The sequence below is a fragment of the Mus pahari genome, chromosome 12, assembly GCF_900095145.1.
Source record: "Mus pahari chromosome 12, PAHARI_EIJ_v1.1, whole genome shotgun sequence".
NCBI lineage: Eukaryota > Metazoa > Chordata > Mammalia > Rodentia > Muridae > Mus > Mus pahari.
In genome coordinates, this window is record NC_034601.1 from 6287344 (window position 1) to 6294672 (window position 7329).

Genomic DNA, 7329 nt, shown 5'->3' on the forward strand with positions numbered 1-7329 from the left:
TGGTTGTGAACCACCATGTGGTTGCTGGGATTTGAACTCTGCACCTTTGGAAGAGCAGTCGGGTGCTCTTACCCACTGAGCCATCTCACCAGCCCCAGCCCCTCTTTTTAAGATACATTTTTAATTATGTGTTGAGGCCTGTATTTTTGTGTTAAGCAAGGAAACGATGAAGAAGGCATTAAATTGATAAAAGCGGGAGTCATCAGTCAGTGAGTCTGTTGCTATCACTTGTTGACAGCATGTTCTGAAGTGTGACACTGAAGTGTTTTGTCACTGAAGTGTAACAAAAAGGAAAGTCAGTGCTGCTGATACAAGTGAAGAAGCCAAAGATCCACAGTGCTGGCACTTCATAGCAGATATGTTCACGTTACAGTGGATCCTGTCTCAGACAGATACTCACTTTATGTTGTATGCAGAAACAATCTGAAGTTTTGTAGCCTTTTCAGGCAGTTAAACATCCTTTACAAAGTGTGACAAATGTGCAACTTAGCCATGATGACTTTCATGTTTTGTCTTTGTTTTTTGTTTTGTTTTGTTTTGTTTTGTTTTTGTTTTTATTTTGAGATGGCTTTATTGACTGGCTAGCTTGAAACTAGCTATGTAAATCAGGTTGGCTTCAAACTCAGAAATCATCTTACCTCTGCCCCTGGAATACTGAGATTAAAGGCATGTGCCACTATACTTTGCCTCAGAAGGTAAAGTATAAAAAACATTTTATACTTTGTTTTAAAAAACGTTTAAGGAAAAAAATGAAAATATTAAGTAAACTCTTGCCAAAAAATATGAAAGGGTACTTGTTCAATTCATTTTATGAGACATGAACCTTGACACTAAAATGAGTGTTAAAAATATTGTATATATGAAGACTTACCCACAATAGATTCATGTATCCTAAAGAATAGAACAATCTATAAAAGTTGATTGAATCATAGTAGCACTGGTCAAACTGTCAGATTAGTGCAACCTGCATTAACCTTCTCATAAGAGGAGACCTAAGCCAAGATTCCCTAATAAGGATTTGGTTTTTGCTTTGTTTTGTTTTGTTTTGTTTAAAGGTCAATTGTGGTCTTAGATAAACTGTTATATGGCATTAGATAAGTAGTACAACACTCAGGCATCAGGAGCTGAGCAGAAACTTATCTGTATACTCTTTATAAGATGATTTTATTTCCCCCTATTCTTGTGACACAGCTCTAACCTCAAATAGACTCTCAAGTGTATCCTATAAGATGTTTTATTGTGGTTTTTGGTCTTCATGCCAGTCCAGTATGATTTCTAAGCACCTTCTGCTAAGAAGAAACACTCAGGAAATAGAGACAGGCTGAATTCTGGGAGCTTGAGGCCAGCCTGGGCTACATCTCTTTATAGCCCTGTCTCTAACTAAAACCGAATGCTGCTCATTTAGGGGCCAGTGAAATGGCCCAGTAAGTAAAAACAAACTTGCCTGATGATCTTTGTTCAATTTCTGGAGCCCACATAAAGGTTTTGGAAGAAGAGGTCCATTTTACGGAGTTGACTCTGATGGCTCACTCGTGCGCACACTCTCTCTATATCTATCTATCTATCTATCTATCTATCTATCTATCTATCTATCTATCTATGTGTGTGTGTGAGTATATATATATATATATATATATATATATATATAATGATAAGGATTAGGGCTAGAGATATGGCTCAACCGGTAAGAACATTTGTTATTCTTTTTTTAACATTTTTTATTCTTTTTTTTCTTTGTTTTTTAAAGAACACACACACACACACACACACACACACACACACACACACATACTAGCTGTCTTCAGACATGCCAGAATAGGGCATCAGATTCTATTACAGATGGTTGTGAGCCACCATGTGGTTACTAGGAATTGAGCTCAGAACCTCTGGAAGAGTAGTCAGTGCTCTTAACCACTGAGACATCTCTCCAGCCCCAGAACATTTGTTATTCTTTCAGAGAATCCGAATTCAATTTTCAGCACCCACATTGCATCTTAGAAACATCTGCAACTCCAATTTAAGGGGATGCAGCACCCTCTTCTGGCATTCAAAGTACCAGACATACACAGTACATGCAGGAAGAACACATTTAAAAGAATTTTTTTAAAAAAATAATAAAGCTTAAAAACTACTATTTTAAAATTCAGTTCTCTTTCATTTCATCCCTTCCTCACATCTTGCTAGGGGCGGAACCAAGCTAGCCAAGTCTTCTACTGTTGAATTAAAAAAGTTTACAAAATAAATCCTGGTAGGGGTTTGCTTCTCGCCTCACTTGTTTAGGTTCTGAATAAAAGACACACACTCAGACTTTATATTTTAATATTAATATGCCATAAGCAGCTCAATAGTTGGGCCACTGCCTAACCTCCACTTGGTTAATCCTGAGTTATTACTTACTAGTTCCATGTTCTCTCTTGGCTGCTGTGGACCCAGAGGGCTGCCTAACTAGGCCGCACTCTCCTAACTCCCTGCCATGCCTCTCTGTCCTATACTCTTTCCAGGAATGGTGTTCTCTTCTCCTGTACATTCTCCTGGCATGGTGGATCTCTCTCTTCCTTGCAGTTCCAAACCTGGAAATCCTAAACCCTGCCTATGTCTCTTCTTCCCAGCTATTTACCAAGCAGAATTAACTGGGGCAGGATTCCTCAGTGTCTTTACATGTGGACTCTCTCATGCAAACAATTTTGGGGACCTAATTAATATTAGAATATAAGCAACATTAGGCCAAACCCACTATATTTCCCCCCTTTTGTCCAGTTAAAAAGGTTCTTTTCTCTCAGATAAAAATTGAACACAATTATAACAGTTATGCAGATTATAAGGTATGATAGACATTTGTAATGTCCACTCCATCATATTTGTCAATTTAGATAAAGTACTCTATTATCGATCCTAATTCAAGGAGTTTATAATTCTGTACCTGAATTATGTCTGATTTAAATTTGCATTACCATCTGAAAACTTCTTTTAAATCTAGAACATTTTCTTTAATGCTAAACAGTTGAAGTTCAATTATGAGACTATAACTAGTCTTCAACCCTGTCAGATATCTGAGAAGGAATTAAATATTATTTGAATATGTAGGAAGCACGAAGACATAGTTTCCAACACTTTGTAGAGAGAGGCTGGAGAGATGGCTCATTGTTTAAGAGCACTGACTACTATTTTTTTTTTTTTAAAGATTTATTTATTTATTATATGTAAGTACACTGTAGCTGTCTTTAGACACTCCAGAAGAGGGAGTCAGATCTTAAGGATGGTTGTGAGCCACCATGTGGTTGCTGGGATTTGAACTCTGGACCTTTGGAAGAGCAGTCGGGTGCTCTTACCCGCTGAGCCATCTCACCAGTCCGCACTGACTACTATTAAGGAGGTCCTGAGTTCAACTCCCAGGTGATTCACAACCATCTGTAATGGAATCAGATGTTTTTTTCTGGTGTGACTGAAGACAGTGACAGTATACTCATATGTAAAATAAATAAAATCTTTAAGAAATGTACATTATCTTTAAAAAAAATTATAGAGACAGCTGACTGCCTAGACATTCCCCAATATTCCTATAGCACTGAAGAATCTTTCTTCAGCCTTCTGGCCCAGAACCATCTGACAGACCTTGAGTGAAGCAGGAATTATGAAGGACTGTCTTGGCAGAGCTTAGCAATGGACTATCCGTCATCCTCGTGTCCTTTTTTGGAGAGTAATTGTCTGCAGAATTAAAGTAGGATATTTCTTACCCAGTGGCTAGCTTGCCACAATTGAAACAATTCCAGTTGTGGGTAATGATGCTCAATATCTTCTTTGAAGTGGAATGGGGTTACTGTCAGGAGAAGACATGTCTCCTAGTCAGAAGATCTATTAATAATGAAATGATTTCAAATGCCATATTCTGTGGATCGCCAGTGCTTTTGAAGACTGTCCATTTTTATATAGTATATCTGAACTGTTAAACTTTGACTACTTTTAGCTATATGCTGTTTGAATAACATTGAAAAAACTTTGTAGAATTTATTAAATAAATCCTGGCAGCAGGTTCCTGCTGCCCACCTCATTACTTTACATTCCTGAATTAAAGACACATGCACAGCCTTTATAATTTTATATACCTTAAGCAGGACAGTAGCTGGGCCATTGCCTAACTTTCATGTGGTTAATCCACCTCCTGCTGATAATCCCGAGTTATCACTTACTAAATTCTATATTCTCCCTTGACTGCTGTGGCTCCAGAGTGCTGCCCAACTGGGCTGAGCTCTGGACTGTACTCTCCCTGCTCCTTTACCTTTTCAGCCCGGTAGCCTTCCTCTCCTCCACACACTCCCACCACCATGGAGTCCTTCTCTTCCTCCATCTTGGTCCCAAACCCAGGAAAATTCTAAGGTCCCACTTCTGTCTGCCCTGCCCAGCCATTGGCTGTCAGCATCTTTATTTACCAACCAGAACCAACTAGGGTCATGGTCCCTCAGTGTCTTACTTATGGACTCTTGTACAAACATTGATGGGGACCCAAATTAATAGAATACATGCAGCATTAGGCCAAACCCACTACAACACTTTATTGTAATTAAGTAAGAATCTAATATTACCATGAGTTTACTATCTGACCTTTAACTTGTATTACTTAATTGTCCTAAACAGTTTGTTAGCAGTTATTTAAAGGACTGGGAGCTGAAAGGGTTTGCAACCCCATAAGAAGAACAACAGTATAAACCAACCAGATCCCCCAGAGCTCCCAGGGATTAAGCCACCAACCAAGGAAGGAGTATACATGGCTCCAGCTGTATATGTAGCAGAGGATGGCCTTGTCAGGCATCAATGGGAGGAGAGGTCCTTGGTCCTATGAAGGCTGGATAAATGCCGCAGTATAGGGGAATTAAGGGCAGGGAAGCAGGAGTGGGTGGGTGAGTGGAGGGACACCCCCATAGAAATGGGGAGGGGAATGGGATAGCGGGTTTCCGGGAGGAGGGGAACCAGGAAAGGGGATAACATTTGAAATGTAAATAAAGAAAATATCAATAAAAATAAATAATAAAAGTTAAATAACTGCACAAGTACGTGTTATTCACTCATGAATAAAAATTCTTCACAATTCAATTTCTGAGGGGGGTGGAGGACTGGGTCTAAGCCATCTATTCTTAAATGAGTCATATAGGTGCAATATGTATCTTAAGAGTAAAAATATTAATTTTAAATTTTGTATCAATATATAAATTCTGTACCAATGTTAAAAATATATAACTTCAAGCCGGGTGGTGGTGGCAGGCGGATTTCTGAGTTCGAGGCCAGCCTGGTCTACAGAGTGAGTTCCAGGACAGCCAGGACTACACAGAGAAACCCTGTCTAAAAAAAAAAAAAAAGAAAGAAAAGAAAAAATTAATATAACTTCAATTTTGCCTCAAAATACAAAGATTTCTATCAATGTAAGATAATGGCTATAAAATGTTTTGTTCAAGAGTAAAAATAATAATTCATCACTGTTTGTCTAATTTCTATAGTATTACTCTCTCCTTTTTTTCTTTTCAACCCCCTTCCCTTTACCTAGGAAAGAAAGCATAGAGAAGAAGAAAGGAAAGTAGAAATCTCCAAGTCTAAGCTCTTTATTCAGTTTCCTCCCTTTCCAATATTATGACCATTTCCAAATTATCCCCTAAAATGACAACCTATCTATAATGTTTTAAGTAACCATAAACACCCAAACCCACGGGATAGAGATGACAACTCTCCATAGCTTCTTCCTGCTGAATCGGGGTACTACATTTAGGGAGGGGTAGGAAAATTAGAAAAATTGGTTAGATTTAGGAAAGCTAGTTTTAGCATTTTTTTATCCAGTCTCTGTAACATTCAGGGCTTAACTGAGGTCCTGACTGGATCTGTTTAAAAGGCTGATCATTAGGAATTAGTAACCATTCTTGAACCTGTTCTGGTAACCAGTCTCTGGAAACAGCATCAGGTGAGGCAGGGAGCTGGAACAGCATGTCATCTCAGCATCCCTGAGGGTGAACCTTGGCAGAGCTGCACCTTGGTATTTCATCATATGAATCTTACAACCAAATTTTTAGTTCTATAAAGATTTTTGTATGGAATGTGCAATGTGCACAAATCAGTTTAAGATGAATTTTTGCTCCTTGTTTGAGCAGGTGAAACACAACTGGATTTTTTTTATGAGTTTGATCAATAACCAATTGTAATAAATCTTCATGCCATGTGAAGAATGGCATGATGAATTTTAAGGATTTCGTAACCAATAAGATTCATTGGCAAATTTAGCTGAAGTTTTGACATTTTTATGTCTAATCCAATTTCAGCACTGTTCGCCTGTGGAGCAATTTATGTTACCTATCCTGTTTAGTCTTGCTGAATTTTTCTTTCCTATCTGTAGCCAAGATCTTCAGGGGGTCTTCCCCTATTCTATCCGAAACATATTACTTTGGAAGGGACCCAAAGCCTTTTCTCCTTTCCTGTTAACACAATACAGAGCCTCTCTCCCCAAATAGCATGTCCTTGGTCCAGTAACCCAAAATTGATTGGTTCAGTTTCGTAGCTTCCCTCTTCTTAGGGCCTGCTCTACTCTGACCTCTCTCCCAGAGGATTAGTGATGTCATTAACACCACAAAACTCATAACCACCTTCATTCTGATAATTAAAACAACTCAAAGCAATTCATTTTAAACAATTATCTGTTGAAATAGGGTTTCTCTCTATCTCTGTACCTTTGTTTCCTACATTTATGATCAAATGCCTGGCTTTCTTTATTTTCCCGTGTATAAACAATTACCACTATTTCTCCCTTCTATCCTTAAGACAATAAAATTTTCCTTTATTCCTCCCTACTAAGGAGATTAGTATCTGTAGATATATAATTATATTCCTTTCCTCTTTATATAACTTAAACAATTACCACTATTTCTCCCTTGTATCCTTAAGACAATGTAATTTTCCTTTATTTCTCCCATCTATGGAGATTAATATCTTTTTATTGATATTTGTTGAGATAGGGTTTCTCTCTATCTCCATGCCTGTTTTTCCCTACATTTGAAATCAAAGGCCTGAATTTCTTTATTTTTAAAAATACTTAAAATACTTAAAGCAATTATCACTTCTATTCTTAAAACAATGTCACTTTTACCCTTGTAAGATTAGTATCTGTGGGTATATAATTATATCCCCTTTCTCTTTAAATAACTTGAATTAACATCCTTTCCTATGTATTTAACTTCAATTAAATTCCCCTCTATTTCCTTTTTTTTTTTTTTTTTTTTCCCTTTGGTTTTTCGAGACAAGGTTTCTCTGTATAGCCCTGGCTGTCCTGGAACTCACTTTGTAGACCAGGCTGGC

General features: G+C 37.7%; 1 protein-coding gene across 1 annotated transcript in view; it reads left to right on the forward strand.

The window, feature by feature from the left end:
* Window positions 1-7329, forward strand: part of Atf7ip2 (activating transcription factor 7 interacting protein 2) — a 38596-nt gene that overhangs the window by 18728 nt on the left and 12539 nt on the right. The gene's annotated exons all lie outside the window — the stretch shown is intronic.